The following is a 17421-nucleotide window of genomic DNA, read 5'->3' as shown; positions in this document are numbered from 1 at the left end:
CGTGAGAAGAGAAGACAGTATTTTTTAGACATTAGAATTCAGTTATTCCAATTTGTATTTTTCTAAGTGTGCTAAGTGCAGGCTTTAAATATGAACGTAATAAAATTCATATGTACACATGTTCATGATTAAATCACTCAATAACCTAGTATTCAGTGCACATGATTGCTCTGTTTAAAAAAGGACTGCCTTAAAAACGTTATAACTGTGTGTACATTGGAGAGATACATGAAAAATAAACCCTGTTAAATTATACTCTTAACCCGTCTCTGAGTGTGAGCGTATGATTGTAACCCTATCTCTTCTGGACTGTCAATACCTGCCAGGTCAATACTAGTATCGTTGAATGCAGGACAGCCAGGAAAAGTGATTCCGTACTGTGTCACCCCTCTAAACCTTAACGAGCCAGAGATAAGAATTACTATATCTAACATTAAATTCTCCAATTGTCACCCGCGAACGGGTGTTGGCGATCGAAACGAGCAAGGAGCCCCTAAGTTATAGAATAAAAACTGCAAGTTTTGGGTTTAGAAGGAATCCGATTTCAACGCTGATGAAGTTAAGAGTTTAGGCTGCTAGGCTCTAGTCACCAAAGATTAGTGTCGGGAGCAGCACACGTTTTTGCATGCCTACAATTCCTATATATTCACATATTTATAACTGTAGATAATGTGAAATTGTGTGTCATATGCTACAAATTACCGCATTTTCAGAATACATTTTGCTCCTCACTAGGGCGAGCAAATTAGTTACCGTTTACACAGAACAGGTGTATATTCCCCCCGCCACCAACTTTCCCGTTAAAGACTGGCTGACCCGCGTGTAAACACCCCCTTCATTTGATGATTTAAACTAAAGCTTGACCACGAAAAGAAGGCGGATGACCTTGAAGTGAAACATCATTTGTACCATTTGTAATAGGTAGAATCTGCCAGGAAGCATCGAATAGTAAGAGTCATGGTGTCGCTAATCCTATCGATTCCAAAATAATAACAAACAACCTATTACAAATGATACAAATGATGTTCTTCCAAGATGAAAATCTTCCAAGAGTGGTTATCGTTCCATGTTTGTGTCAATGAGCCGTTCGAAGACGGGCTTAGAACCTTGGGGGAATGAATTTATGGTTTCCGAAGTCTGGTAATTTGAAAAAAGGAGACACTGTGACGACACGAACGATGTTGCAGTGGTAGAGAAAAATTTGTACCTAATTTTTCTTCAAACTATTTGTCTTTTAAATGCAAAAAACAAGTACGATGTTAATTTTTTATTTTATTACTATATGTAGGGATTTGTTCCGCGTATCTAATTTTGAAAAATGTTGACTTGGAAATTGAGTTTTCGTCCAAAAAGGTCGTTTATACCCGAGTGTATAGTCATGGATAGTTCAATAACAAGAAATGCAATTAAATTCAGAATCTTATTAAGCTATTTAAGGATTTCTTGTTTTTTCCAATCGATTGAACCTGATGTTCTGATGTTTGGCTGATTTTTCATTCCACGTTTAAAAATTGAAAGAATCATTTCATTTTTTGCTGATTATTCTAAAAAGTTGGAATAGATATAAAACGCCTCTACTTCGGTGATGCAAACTTGCCTTCACCAAGTTGTAAAACGAAATTTCCGCGCAATGTCAACCATGTAGCTCTTTCACATCAAGTATTTTTTTTACGAGAAAAATGCTCAAAGAGCAAGAAGGGATTCAATGTAGCATATATGTCTCACTGGTATGTTTTAGCGCCACACAAATGTGTGTTGTGCCTAAATAAAGAAGGAAATACAGTTAAAGCGAAGTGATTTTTAATAAGATCTTTCCCATAGAGCAATTTGAAACTTCCCGCTGGTTTCTCATGCCTCGATGTGACGAATGGGTTCACGTTCTGACAAAATCACAAATAGCTGCAATGACCTTATCCCATTGACATACAACAGCGTTTAAGAGGCATACATTCACACATTTCAGATACTACTGTAAATTTTGATGCATCAGACGCATTCAGGGCAGAATTTAGCTTTAATGGGGCCCTAAACGTTTTCAGGAATGGGGTAGCTTTTCAAACAACATGGGGGTCAAAACAACTTTTACGTCGGTGGCAAAATAGGCCAGTTTTCAATTTAAAAATTGCTTTTTAAATGTTAGCAGAGAGCGTTGTATCTTTTTCTATGTTTGGGCCTAAAAATGACCTTTGGGTCAAAGTATCCCGCGTTTACGGTACTGAATTCGAGATTAAATATATAGCAAGTTATGAAACACATAAGTCACAAAATCTTACCTCGAGCAATATGTTACATCAAGTAAGAACCACCATTTTTATGTATGTAATGCAGGATGTAGCTAGAAGCTGACTTTGACACATTGACATTTTGACATCTCCCTCCCATTTGTCGGAAATTTCAAAATACAAGGTTTGTTGCTAGATTTTTCCAAATTTTCAAGGTTTTCAAGCACTTGAACATTAAATTTATTTTTCACGTACTTAACTTTTTTTTGAGAATCATGCGATTTTTTGAGAGTTAAAGGCCCCCAACAAAGCGGGGACCCTAAGCAGTAGCCTGCTCAGGTTATAAATAAATTCAGCAATAGATGCATAGTTCATTTTAAGGGACATTTTTAGTCAAGTGATGTAATTTCAATAAAGTTGTAGGTATATCTAGTTCAACATCTATTGGATTGCAACATTTGACAAAATTTATTGCATTGTATTATTCTTTTTGGTTTGAATTAGGTACAAATAAGCTTTGTTGTACCGCAGTTATTTAATACTGGGTACAAACCCTATTTATTAATTTGAGCTTCACAAGAAAGTTGTATGAAAATTTCACAGGTGAGCATTGGTTAAAATGTGCTGCCTGAATTTAAAACAATGCATATTAGATATCGCTACATTCTGGTAAAATAAGGAGATAAAAGATACGAGTTTGTTAAAAAGAGATTCTAAAACAGATAGTTTCTTGAAAAACCCTCAAAATTTGTTGAATCAGGGAGAGATAATGAAAACTCTCTCTTTAAGGGGGTCTGGGACACAAAAATCGTCAAATTTTGCAATTTTTTTTTATCATGTAAAAAATTACTCCGTGTTTTTCTGCTTAAGAGGACGTTTGAATCTTGTTTCTATCTTAAATAGAATGAAAGATATAATTATTTTTGTTTCATGCACATAGCTAATGTGTACTTTGTAATGTAACTTTAAAACTTTAAACGCGTTTTTCTCCATGATGCAATTTTTCCCGATTTCTTGCATTCAAACTCTTATAAGTCAGGAACCGATAAAGATAAAGTAATGAAACTTGTCTTTTTCAAACAGTTTACTTTAAATTTTATTCGGCGAATTTGGAAAAAACATTTACTGTAAAAATTATGATTTTTTTTAAAAAAAAGTATCTTCGAATTTTTCGAAATTTTTCTTCAAATACTTTTTATTTTTTATTGAGTCATTATTTTTAAAATCGCCGAATAAAAATTAAAGCTTAAATATTTGTGCGTAATTTATTTTTAAAAAATTGAAAATTGATCAAGAATATTTTGAGTTATAGCAATTTAAAGCAACCCCATTTTTTTAAAAAAAACTAATTAAATTTTAATAAAAAATTTTTTTTTCATATTTATGTCATGATTTTGCTTATTAAATAAATGGTGAATCAGTGCAAAAAATTTCAAAACTCTAAAGTGTATAATAAAAAAAATTTCAAAATGTGTCCTGGACCCCCTTAAGAAATATAAACCGCGGACAATACGAAACACTTAAAAAAAAAAAAAAGAAGAAAAAGAAACTGATACAAAGTTTAATTTTTGAGAGAAGTGTGATTTCAATATCGAGTGTGTTGTGAACTGTGTTATGACGTAAGTGTCAAGAAGTTCATGCATCTTAGATTATGGGATATCATTTCATTTAGACATCGCAAGGAAACTTATGAGGAAGAACGTCGAAAAACCGTTTTTAACAGGAAAATGCTGAGCAATACATCGAATTCAATAATATTTCCGCTTTTTATTTTTCTAGCACCAAATGTGAAACGGAGTCGGAGCAAAATCCAAAGCTTATCTAAGGTTTGTTTAAAAACAAAATGAAATTTCCCGTCTAGTCTTCCTGGAAAGTTTATTCCTTAGAAATCGATCGTACAAATGCTAAAGATGATCCTCTTTTTTTGAAAAGAAATTTGTTTTTCCTAAATTTTCTTTAACAAAGAGCTTTTACTGAAAATGTGCTTTGAAAAATGTGCTTTTCCAATATAAACTTCTAACAATAGTTTAAAGAGAACAATAGTTAAATGCAGATTGTTTTGTAAAGAGAGTAAGAGAGAACATGAGACTGTCTGGTAAATCAGACGATGAATGATTGAAAAGATTGTAACAAGGATCTTTGTTGGTGTGGATGTTTTTCCCGTAGCATGTTTTTCATCTCTTTTTTAAAAGCCTTTTTTGCTTAACTTGTTTAAACTCAAAGAAAAAAATCAAAAATAAATACTTAAACGTGTGATCTAAATCTACAATCCTTTCTAAACAATAATCTTATTTAAGGGGGTCCAGGACACATTTTGAATTTTTTTTTATTATACACTTTAGAGTTTTGAAATTTTTTGCACTGATTCACCATTTATTTAATAAGCAAAATCATGACATAAATATGAAAAAAAAATTTTTTTATTTAAATTTAATTAGTTTTTTTTTTAAATGGGGTTGCTTTAAATTGCTATAACTCAAAATATTCTTGATCAATTTTCAATTTTTTTAAAATAAATTACGCACAAATATCTAAGCTTTAATTTTTATTCGGCGATTTTAAAAATAATGATTCAATAAAAAATAAAAAGTATTTGAAGAAAAATTTCGAAAAATTCGAAGACACTTTTTTAAAAAAAAATCATAATTTTTGCAGTAAACGTTTTTTTTCAAATTCGCCGAATAAAATTTAAAGTAAACTGTTTGAAAAAGACATGCTCCAAGTTTCATTACTTTATCTTTATCGGTTCCTGACTTATAAGAGTTTGAATGCAAGAAATCGGGAAAAATTGCATCATGGAGAAAAACGCGTTTAAAGTTTTAAAGTTACATTACAAAGTAGGGTCTGGTGGGGGAAAGTGGTCAATGTGGTAAAGTGGTCATACGTCAAATAAATGACTATAGCTTGGCAATAAATGTTCGAATGAATGTAAAGATTTTATTTTAGGTTCGGTGAGTTAGAAACTACATTTTGAATGCAAAATTTCAAAACTGGCAAAATTTTATTTGGTAAAAAAAAAATATTTTGTGTAAATATGAAAATTTTTAAAATCTAAACACCTCTTTTAACTTCTTTGTGAAATTTTGTTTGTTAGAATTATGAACAGATTGACGGCACAGGAAGCTTCCTACATGTCTTAAGATCGCTTACTCATTAGCAGTGAGCTGAATATATTTTAGATAATTTTTTAGAACAATTTCAGTAAGATGGGGTAAAGTGGTCATAATATTAGGCTTAACGAATATTGTTCTCCTAATGTCACTTAATAGTTAAGTATAAGGCAGATATAAATTAAATATTAATTTCACTTAATATGTATTGTTTTTACAGTAAGTAGGGTTAAATATACGAGTATATACGTATGCATACGCATATACTCGTGTAGGCGCGCACATAAACGTATTCACATAAATGCATCAGTAAATACGTATACGGGTATCTGCGATATGGGTATTTTTTATCTTCGACTACACACGTATATACTTGCTCTTACTCGTATGTATACGAACACATATATACTCAGGTAGACACGTTAGTACACTTACGTACTCGAGTAGACACTTACATACAAGCATACGATATACAAGTATACAGGGTGAGTTTAAACTCTTGGGAAAATTTTTAAAAGGTGTTAGAGGGGAGGATAAGAAGGAAGAATTATAAGGAACATATGGTCACAAACACAATGCTGACGCACTACATGCACGCAAAGCCAAAGACTGATGGATACAAAACAGGTCACAAATTTGTTACACTAAGACAATTTTACACAATATTTTAGGTCGTAAGAAAGTTTTAAAGCGATTGAAGAAATTTGTGGCCTGCAGCTGTAATACAGGCGTCGTAATCACAAAGACTTCTCTGTTTTAATAACGATACTTTTGAAAAACTTTCATTCGTCGCTGCGCCTTTGTTGCGATGCGTGTATTCGAACTACTACGGGCCGTAACTTTTAACAAGTGCTTTAAATATTTCTGAAAACTAAAATTTTGAGGAAAATCATCTTTGTGTAAAAAAATTGTGACCTGTTTTGCATCCATCAATTTCTGGCTTTGGGTGCATGTAGCGCGTCAGAGACCATAAGCTCCTTATTATTCTTTGCATTTTGTCCTCCCCTCTCACACGCCTTAAATTTATTCTCCAGAGCTTGGATTCACTCTGTAGGCATACATGTATATAAGCGTATATGCTCGTGTATACATATATGTACTGGTGTATACACGTAAGGTGTACGTATATACGTCTTTTCAGGTATATAATTGTGTTTACGCGTATACATACGTATATACTCGTGCTTCCATATATACATGTGTATACGTGAGTAGATACGTACAAACACGCACTGGATACATCCAGGAATTAACTCGTGTATATCCGTATATACATTTATGTATATACAGTTATGTGTATGTACCCACATGTACACCTGTACATATATGCGTATATACGTCTACTATACACGTATATATTCAGGTATGCACGTGTATACTCGAGATACAAGTGCATACTTACATATGACGTTCATTTATACGCATATATACACGTGACACGTATATAAACATGACACATATATACTCGTGTAGATACGTCAACACTCCTTTAGGTAATCACGTATACATGCTTATATACTCGTGTATGCACGTATATACTTGAGTAGGTACGTGCATGCATGTAGCTGATGTACACATGTATCTACTCATATATGAACGTGTTCACTCATGTTTACATGACACGTATATACTCGTGTATACACACATATATTAGTGCATATACTTGTAACCATAAAAATAACTGAAATATACAAATATTAGGATTATTTAATATGGTTTTGCATTTATTTTTAACTATGACCACTTTACCCCAGGCTATGACCACTTTCCCCCATCCCATGGGGTAAAGTGGTCATAAATACAAAGGGAAAAGAAAGTGTTATAAAACTAATTAAATTAAAATATTTTTTTCTAAACTTCAATGTACTGTGTTCTTTAATAATGCAATGTAAAATAAAAACAAAAAAAGTTGAAGTGCTTAAATAATTTGTTGTATTTATTATCCACCAAAGTTGAAAACCTACGATTTTATGACCACTTTACCCCACCAGACCCTACACATTAGCTATGTGCATGAAACAAAAATAATTATATCTTTCGTTCTGTTTAAGATAGAAACAAGATTCAAACGTCCTCTTAAGTAGAAAAACACGGAGTAATTTTTCACATGATAAAAAAAAATTGCAAAATTTGACGATTTTTGTGTCCCGGACCCCCTTAAAAGAAAATTTTTACTTTTCCGAATTAAGACCTGAATCCATTAAAAAAAATTGTATTCATGTTTACTTTTACACTGAAAAAAAATTCCGATACGTTACTGGTTATTTCCGTGGAACGTTGCGAGATTTCACGAGTTTTCACCAATTTCCTCATAAAATCAAGCATCTTTGCAGAAAAGTTTCCTGAATTGCTTAAATTTGCCAAAATGCAGATTCCTCATGGGTGTGAAAAATATTTTTAATGACCAGTTTAAAGATTAACTGAGTGTATTTATTACGAGTTTCATCTTTAGTCGTATTCCGGCTCGTCCAGGGTGACTAAACCCCAAATGGGAGTGAATAAGTCTCTGGATAGCTGCAGCTTTGCAAGTCAAGAATTGCAGGCATGGGAGATGCTTGGTTCTTACTTGCAATTCTGCCTTAGCTTTGACCGTGACTGCATTGATGCTTCTGGAGCTTTCTTAGTTACTCTGGAAGGGTCTAATCAATTGTAGTAAAAATACCGAATTTCTTCCAACTAGCTTTAAACGGTGAGATTTTCATATTCTTCAGAGAGATTCTACAATAATTTCAGGGAGGTTACTGGTTTTTAGTGGAAAACGTTCCTGGTTTTGCGCGATATGTTACTGGCAGAAATTGGGCACATCAGATGCCCATTATTTTCCAGGAACGTTTCTGAATCGTTTTTACAGTGTAATCCTTTTGCCCTCACCAGAACATGTGTATTAGGGTGGGTCATTTAAATTATTTTTCGAAATGTTAAGGGGCAGAGGATTAAAAAGGTGCCGAATGATCTCAAACTGACATGTGAAAAATTTTATTCCAGAGTTTGAAGTTTGGATTTCCTTACCCAAATAGGATACGTTCTATGTGAGATTAAAATATTGCAATAATAATAAATGTCAATTCGTTTACAGAAACAAATGATCAAACTTGCAATTTGCACCTGGTTTAAACTCAGACCTGTTATTTTAGGAGTTAGGATTGGCTGAAATGTGTGAATTCGATTAAAACGCTTCCTGCGTACTATGCACCGTAAATGAGTGAGAGATGCTAAAAATCTACCCCTTGAAATTCAACAATCTTTTGAAATCCCATCCGAAATACTTGAGAAAATAATTAGAACTATTTTACCAAGCTAGTAAACTGCCTGAACCTGATTACCGCACAGGCCCACTAGGCCTGGGGCCCCTCTTCCTAGGGGCCCCAAATTACTTGAATTACGCATTGCATTACAACTACACAAAAAAATACACGCGTTTTAAAATTAATTTAAAAAATAATGATTTGTTAATTGTAAAAAAACTTTCATAAAGGAAAATTTTCATTATTTCTGCCTGTAGTCAATTTATCATGTCACAATTAAGAGAGGCCCCGAAAGAGATTCATAAATGCACATAATAAATGATTTACATAGATCTGTGATAGGCAAAAGGGCGTTCAAAAATGCATTCCGATGGGCCCTCAAACCTGTAAATCAACCACTGTATTCCGCTATAGAGCCTTCAGGGGGTCTCCAAATTATTGTGGGCCTATGGCCTCACTTTTAGTTAGTTTAGTTAGTAATCTGCTATTTGATATTTCATCTTGCAAATGCAAAGATATTACCGACTACGTTTGTCCCACGAAAAAAAAAAAAAAAAACTTGAGAGGAAGAGAAATTGCAGCTTCAGCGTCAAGAAGAAAGTGAAAGCAGTGTTATTATCATTACTTCATCGCATCTATTCTATTGGATACGAACAGTGAGGAGGAATTCAAGGGACCTTTACAAGCTTCAAACTTCAAACGCTTGTATCGTTAAATTTACTATTACAAGCAATAAGGTAGACTTTAATTTGCTTTTACGGACATGTGATAGATACGAAGTATCAGACAGGGCATACTGTCAGACAGGGCAGGACTGGAGCAGCTATTGCTTCAGCAGATTTTTACCCCATCACTTCAGGAATTGTTGAGGAAAATATGCTTCGTCGGAAGCGCAAAATAGCACGAAAATCTGCCCAGTCAAGAGACAAAGCCTGGCGAAATGTCTCATGCTCGATGGCTAACTCGTGCTAATCGAATTCTACGTTTGTGTGTTTCAGTGGAATCTCCTGCCGAAAATTTACTAATTCTTGCAATATTTGTCGTTAAACTTTATGCTCCAATCTGGTTTGCTATCAAAAGTTACTCTGTGTGTGAAGATGGGGCTCCGCAGTTGTTCAAACCCATCACTGCAACTAGATGTTTATCCACTGAATTGAAGGGCAAAATAGATCCCATAATCCAAAGAAACAGTGTGTTTTTGCATATCATGAACAATTTGTTTTTTTTTTTTTTTTTTCCAATGCTAACAGACTTGGAACAGCACATCCGAGAACTGTCCGCCCGTTGGATTTTAGAAACTCGTAGTGTTCAGCAGATTCAATAGACTCCTGGCTTTTTCAAATTCTTAAGTTTGATGCCGAACCTTACATTGATCTCATTGACTGAAAAAATGTGTCTGATCCGCTAATACTGAAATCAAACTCCCACGAAGATATTCAACTGCTTGTTTCAGGCAGAAAAGAAGTCTTTATTACGCCTGCCATTCCATACACAGTTCTGTTGAAAGACAGTCTATCCAGGGCACAGACTGCGGCATTGAAATTTTTAGGGGTGTTGATTTGACAGGGTTTTTGATCTTAATTTGGCTGAGCCCAGCATTTGATGGGGGGGGGGGGTGCCATTGCCCTTGAGGAGGGGGAAGGACACCCCTGTGAAAGGGCAGTTAAAACTGACAGAATTTTCAACTACATTGTGCAAAATATCTGGATGAGAAGCTTGAATAAAGATCCAACTGGAGTTCTGGGAACTTATGAAAAAATTTGATAGTAAGGACTTTCAAGTCATTTAAAGAGGAATATTTTTAATTTTGTAAATTATTGATTATCATAAAGTTTTGGTAAACAAATGATTAATACTTGGACAACCTTACGTTGTTACATATATTTGTAATTTTGTTTTTCAGTTTTTTAATTGATTTTTTCCCTTAAATATTTGTTTTTCAAACTCAATCCAGAGGCAGAAAATGATCTCCTAATCGAATGAAATTTAATGTATAACCTTAAAACGTCATTTTGCACCTTTTCCTTGCCCTGCCCGATGGAAATCGGAATTTTTTTTACCATAGGACGGTGACCTAATGTGGTATACCGCCTTCGGTTTCAACTATGATTCGATGGAATAGTAGATAAATTTAAAAAAACCCTTTTTAATGCGTTTTCTGTCACTCTTCCAGTACACAGGTGTCCCATTAAAACGAACAGATTTTACTAGTTGTGTCCCATTGAATTTTTGGACTTTTCTCTCGGAAAGGAAATCAATACAGTCATTCAGCAGCCGGTCTAGATAACTTTATGCCACCTCATATTTTTTTTGCATTGTAGTATATTTAAAATCATAAAGAGTAGAAATCTTATTTTACAGTCTTGTCAGTAAGAATGCATCCCCGGGTCTTCTAGTTTAAAAAAGTCTTAAGAAAAATTTCAAGAAATTGTTGATAAATCAACTGATGGAACGAAAATATTCCGAAAAGTGTCAAGTAACGAATATGTCAGACGAATCAGTTGTTCTGAACCTTGGAATAAGCACTTTACCTGAGAATCGGTAAAACACGTATTAATAGATAGTATTTAGAAAAGTTGTTTATGTTTTGACCTTACTTTCTATTTTTTTTCTAAATATATCATCTGTAATCGTTTCCTGCTAAAATGCCAAACATGTGGGTTATAAACGCATTTGGCTTGCGTGCGACAACAAGTCCTTAAACGTGAGCTGAAATTAGATTGCATGATGCTGAAGTCGAAAGCGAAGATCAAGAGTTGGATGGCGTTTTGCCAACCAGGAGTAAAATCACTTTAGAAGCAGTTTTTCATTCTTCAAAGGGTTTGCCTCCTATAAAACAGCAATAGAGGTCGAACCATTGACGCCATTCTTCACTCGCATATTGAACGACTCATTTAAATGAATGATTTTCTCCTTACTCTTGCCTAAGTATTACACATGTTTGGCAAGTTTTCTTTTTTAATATTAAAGGCTTGACTGCATACTGTAAATTCATATTTCTCTGAATATTTTTTGTCTACATGAAAGGAGCAGTCTCTTTCAAAACAGATAAATGATGCGAATGAAGAAACACCTTTTTGCACTTTATTGACAACCGCAGTTTCGTTTTCTAGAAAATATCAATACGTAGAATAAACTGGGACAGTGCGCAAGATGATAATTATTTCTCCCTCCCCTTCTTTCAAGAAGTTACTTTTATTTTAAAACCTAAACCCTTAGATTTATTTCTGAAACATTCGAAAAAATTCTTATTTTCTTTACAAAAATAAGCTTAAATAAACGAATTAAAATGATAAATATTTGAAAAACGCATACTTGTAATCATACTTTTATAATATCTTAGGTTCGGTTTCATAAAACTGTTTAACAGGTTTTCAAACTTGTGGGGACATTTTTATGAAACTTAAGTGTCTCTTTAAGTGGTTCATCCTATAGTATGGAAGTAAATTATTCATTCATATTAGCTAGACATGGCCATTTTCAACCATTATCCAAAAAGGAGGTTCAGAATATTCGTCGGGGACTTTTTATGCGTGTTCTTCGATTATTCGAAGACGCCTGCATCGATTTGAAAAATTATTTTTTGGTTGAAAGGTTATTCTCTCTTCCCAGGTAGTCCCATGGTAATTTGTCTGGGTCTGATGTGGGGTCCTGGAGAAATCCAGGAAAGACTTTGAATTTTGCACGTTATGGCTGCGGTCAGGCAAATAGAAAACTCACGTCTGGGGGCGGTTCAGCCGCAAACGGTGCATTTTTACGGTGGAGGTTTTTTCTTCGTCTTGAACGATGTTTAATTCTCACGGTATAGGGATGATTAATTTTCAGTATTGCCTGTTAATTTTAATCTAACTTAGGTCATGACGAGTTAGACATTTAACATGTTAAATAAGTTAGACATTTAACATTAAATCCATTCACTATCAGTTCTTTAGTAGTATTTTTATCTTCATCTGTAACGGGGCTAAGTATAGAGACATAACACTCGGACCGATTAGGAAAATTATTATTATTATTATTATTATCATTTATTTATTGAAAGGGTCTATTTCCCAAATGGTCCCATGGTCATTAGGTTAATATCTGATGATGGGATCCTAGAGAACTCGAGAAAACTCTTTATGGGAACACTTTAAATCGATTTGGTTTTCTTTTCTTTCTTTCTTTTTTTTTTTTTTTTTGGTGTATCGTGCATTTGCTTTCGAAAAGCGTAATTTGATAAAGCCGAACTGATGGCGAAGGCAATTTTTCTTTGTACATAATAGCGCATTTAAAAAAGCCTTTCTCCGTGGTCTTTGGAGGACTCTCTAAGACGCCACTAAATGAATTATTTTTAAATTAAAAAAAAAAGTCTTCAAAAGTCACACAGAAGCTAAAAAGCAGAAAATGATTGGCCACACGTACATTCGATTTCCGACCCAAACCTTTAAATTCAATTTATTTTACAATTACAGTAAAAAAATCAACTAAGCTAAACACCCAATTATAAATTAAACACTGATTTTAAATACGATACAATAAACTATTTTAATACTTAACTAATTATGTACGATTTTATAATTTTTAATCACACAGGAAGTCTACCTCCTATAAACTACTACCTAGCCTAACTGGCTAGATGAAATATACCAGGCAGCCCGGGTATCACATTCTGAGATTGTAATTTCGTTCTTATTAGAACTCCTCAACCGGGAATAGTGAATAACCGAGCTGAGGCAGATGTCATCTCATTAAAGCAGAGAGTGCCAACAAACTGGTAGATAAAGTGAACTTATCTCATCAGCGAGTGTCCGCAGCATGGTGCGGTTCGACCCGTGAATTGAAGGCAAAGTATTCTACACTGAGGAGTTCTAGTAAGAACGAAACAGCAGTATCAGGATGTGATGACCGGTCTGTCTGGTATATTGCATGTAGTTCTGAGCCTTAGCCCTGGCTGAGGAGTGGTAAATTACTGCTACAAGCTGACTAGGTTTGGTTTTAAAGACTAATTTCGTTTTTATTAAATTTTCGTGTTTAATAACTGCTAAGTTCAAGATTCGGTAGATAGTTGAGTTAGGTAGAAGTTGATTATAGAGCCACCGACATCAAAAGGGGTAAATCGTACATAATTAGTTGTGTATCAAAATTGTTTATCGTATAGTAATTAAAATTAGTGTCTATTTTGTAATTAGTTGTTTGCTGATTTTTGTACTGGGATTGTAAAAAATTTTTTTTTTTTTGATTTAAAGGTTTGAGTAGGAAATCGTGTGTAAATGTGACCAATAATATTTTGCTTTTTAGTTCCTGAGGATTTTTGAAGGCCCTTTTTTTCATTAAAAATATTTTATTAAAATTTTGATTTGAAAGGAATATGACCCATTAGCATTATTTTTCTGGAATTCTAAAAGTCTTTATCTTTTTTTACCAATAACATGTCTAGCATGAGGATCCAAAATATGAGTTCCCATTATTTCTGTTTCAAATTTGTCGTATGTCTGATCCATTTCCATGTGTGCAACGTCAACCCTATTTCACGAACATTCACTTGAAATTAACGTTTCTTTTTTTCATTGTGAAATTAATACATGGTCTTGTTTGCATAGGAGAGGGGAAAAAAGTAAAACATTAAAGACGATTTGATATCTTGCAAAAATAAATTTTAAAATTAAGATAAGTAGAGAAAAAACTGTCTGGAAAGTGTCTGCTCAAATCTTTCTTTCCCTTTAATAACTCTTGATTCAATAAATCGATCGAAGCAAAACGTTTTTTGCCCTAAGGATCTAAAACAACATCTATTTAACACATTTTCGACTCGAACAATTTTGGCTGAATTTTGACCAGTCAAAACAAAAAGAAACAAGTTTCCTCCCATATAGAGATTTGCAGATATGTAAAGCCTAACATTCTTCGAATAAACTTAATTGGAAAGAGATTCTTGAAGCGAAATTATTTCTAAAAAAGAAATTTTTATACGCTTGTTTTGAGAATCTTTGAACACCTGTAATGTTTTTTAACCTAAGTGCCTACGCTAAAAATTCAGACTTCCTTTTTTCTGTTCAATCGATGCACTAAATATTATTTTTACCAGTGAAAAACCAAGAATCATGCAAAAATTCTGAATTTAATTTTAGCCATTATTTTTAAAAAATGGAAAAAAAAATGTTGATAAAAAGCAAATTGCTTTTATTGTTGGAACTTGAATTCAAATAGTTTAGTTTCTATGAAATATAAGCAAGAAAAATTGTTTAAAATAGGATATAGCGTTATTTACGATTTTAGTTTTTATACTGAAGTGCGAATTCTTTACTTTCATTCCCACTCTTCAATATTACTTACTATAATTCACTTTTCTTTAAGCAGCGAATTAAGAGGAAAACGAAACACTGGAATAATCTTTAAGTTTTATTATTATTATTATTTAGTAATCTTTTTTTTTTAAAGGCATTTTAATATTATCCGGTTATAACTAAGTGCTTTAGGGAAGCATTGTCAAAAAACCTTATTTTACTTGATATTTTTTCTACTTACTCACATTCAAAACGTTACACTGGGGCGCAGTTATTTTTTTTTTAATTAAAATTCATCAATAAAGTTTTCTTTTCTACTTTTGAATGCCGCATTAGTGTAGAAAAATAGTGTTCATCACTTAAAAAAAATTCAGAAAGAAAAATCAATATTAATTAGAATTTACAGAAACATAATGCCTACCAGTTCGTGTCGGTAAATTTAATATCATTTTCAAATCGGTAATTTTTTTTACATATGTAAGACTTTTTTTCAAATAATTCTTTAAACTTTTAAAATTGTGCATTTTATATGTTTTTGAGAGTAATACATTCGACAGAAAAGTATGGCTTGTTTTAGAAAATAGATGTCTATATACGGAAAAGTAGGTTCGTTAAATTCTTGACGAACTTCTTGTTCATCTATCTCATGAGGTGTTGTGGTATCGTATGCTTATTTGAGGATGGTTTCTATCCTATTTTCTCTGGTTTTAAGCACGACAAAACTCCAAACTTCAGAATTTGTCACTTAATTTAATTTTTTACAACATCTTTATTTTTACCTTTCGCCCTTTTTTTTCAATAAATCAAACTTCTTTGGCGTCATCTGTCTTTTTGACCATTCAGGGATAGTACCTTTATCGAGAAATTGTCGTCAGTTGCCACAATGACGAGTTTATTGATGGAAATATCTTTGCTTCCAGAATCATTATGTACGAGAAATGTTATTTTTTCTTTCCTGATAGAGTAGTGTCACTGTCAACAGCATCACAGCTTCATTACATAAATCAATCACTTGCATATTCGTTTGTGATAAGTTCATCATCATTGCTGTCCAGAAATAACGATTTTCGTATCATATTTTTTGCCATAGCGAACTACATTATTTCTCTATTCCAACAAAAGAATGAGAACCAAAAATATTAAATGCTCAAAATACTCATAAAAGCGTGTTTAACCCCGAGAATACATTAGTTTAAAACTGATGAATTTACATTTTACACACAATATAGTAATTTGACAGTCACTGATGTACATAAAATCATTTTTAAATCCAAAAATACGGCAGTTAGTTGCTGATTGATGTACATTAAACCATTTACCGACAAACGAACAACATTTTGTAGTATAGTGATACATGTCAATGTTCATGTATCTGAGAGTCACTCTCGAGTACACAGGGTCGGACTGGGTCCCTCAAAAGGGAGCTAACCTTGGGCCTGCAAAGGGTGCAAAAATAAAAGAATAAAAGAAGGTGCAAAAGGGGAGAACTAATGTACAAAAAAAAAAGAAAGAAAAAGAAGAAAAAAAGAAAGAAAAAGAAACAATGATAGTACACAGGTTTATGGATTTAAAAAGAAAGAATAAAAAAAGCGAAGTGAAGTCGCGCAGGTTTGTTAGCGGAAAAAAAGGAAGTTGCGTCCAGAAATTAAAAAATAAAACAAATTTAAAAAATAAATAAATGAAGGTGTTAAAGCTTGGAGGGCGTATAGGCGGGAAGGTGCATCGACCCGTGGGCCAGTCCCCCCCCCCCCCCTGCGAGTACACCAAACTTCGCTTTTGAAAGCTTCATCTGCGCAACAACAAAAGAAAATAAATTAATGAAAAGCAAGAGCTATTCCACTGATGCCTTTTCTTATTTATCGTTTGCAAAATTTAGCTTAGGTTTCATCATCAATACTTAATAATAATAATTTTGAACATGAATGTGCAAAAAAGAAAAAAAACTATGGTCCTACGTATGGTATTAAGCTGTGATTAGACAAGTTTTCGCTGTTGACCATTCAATTTTCAAAGTTATTTTTAAAAGATCTTTTGTGTGAAATTTTCCAGCACTTTTTGCAATCTCGTCGCGTTTTGTTACATGACATAATGTAATAACGCGCACTGAAATATAACGTGCTTCTCCTTTGTCTCCTGAAAAGCAGAAATTTGATATCACTTAAGTAGGAAAACAATTTATACGGCTTAAGAAAAGTCTTTTTTTTTTTCCCTTAAAAAAAGTTTCCTAAGCACCTTTCTTCTCTTTTTAGACAATAAATAAAATAAGGCGGTTTTCTATTCATCTGAGTTCACTGAAGTTTTAATTCTTGATTCTTTAAATTCTAATTTCCAAAAAAAAACCCCAAAGATTTAAAGTTTATTTCTTAACGTTAAGAAAAGCATTGGCAAAGTACATTTTCTTTTGTAGTTTTTATTTAAAAAGTATGTTTAATGCAAGAAGAAACTGCATTTATTTTGGGTACGCGTAGTTACTTGAATATTAGATAAATCATTATTTTTAATGATCTCGGTTAAATGGCATTTTCGCCCCTTTTTGCTGTCCTGACAGGCGAGGGGATACTGTCATTATGAGCAGAACGAT

Source organism: Uloborus diversus, chromosome 3, assembly GCF_026930045.1.
Source record: "Uloborus diversus isolate 005 chromosome 3, Udiv.v.3.1, whole genome shotgun sequence".
Taxonomy (NCBI): Eukaryota; Metazoa; Arthropoda; class Arachnida; order Araneae; family Uloboridae; genus Uloborus; species Uloborus diversus.
The sequence above is the reverse complement of the archived record's forward strand: the minus strand, read 5'-3'. Positions refer to the sequence as shown.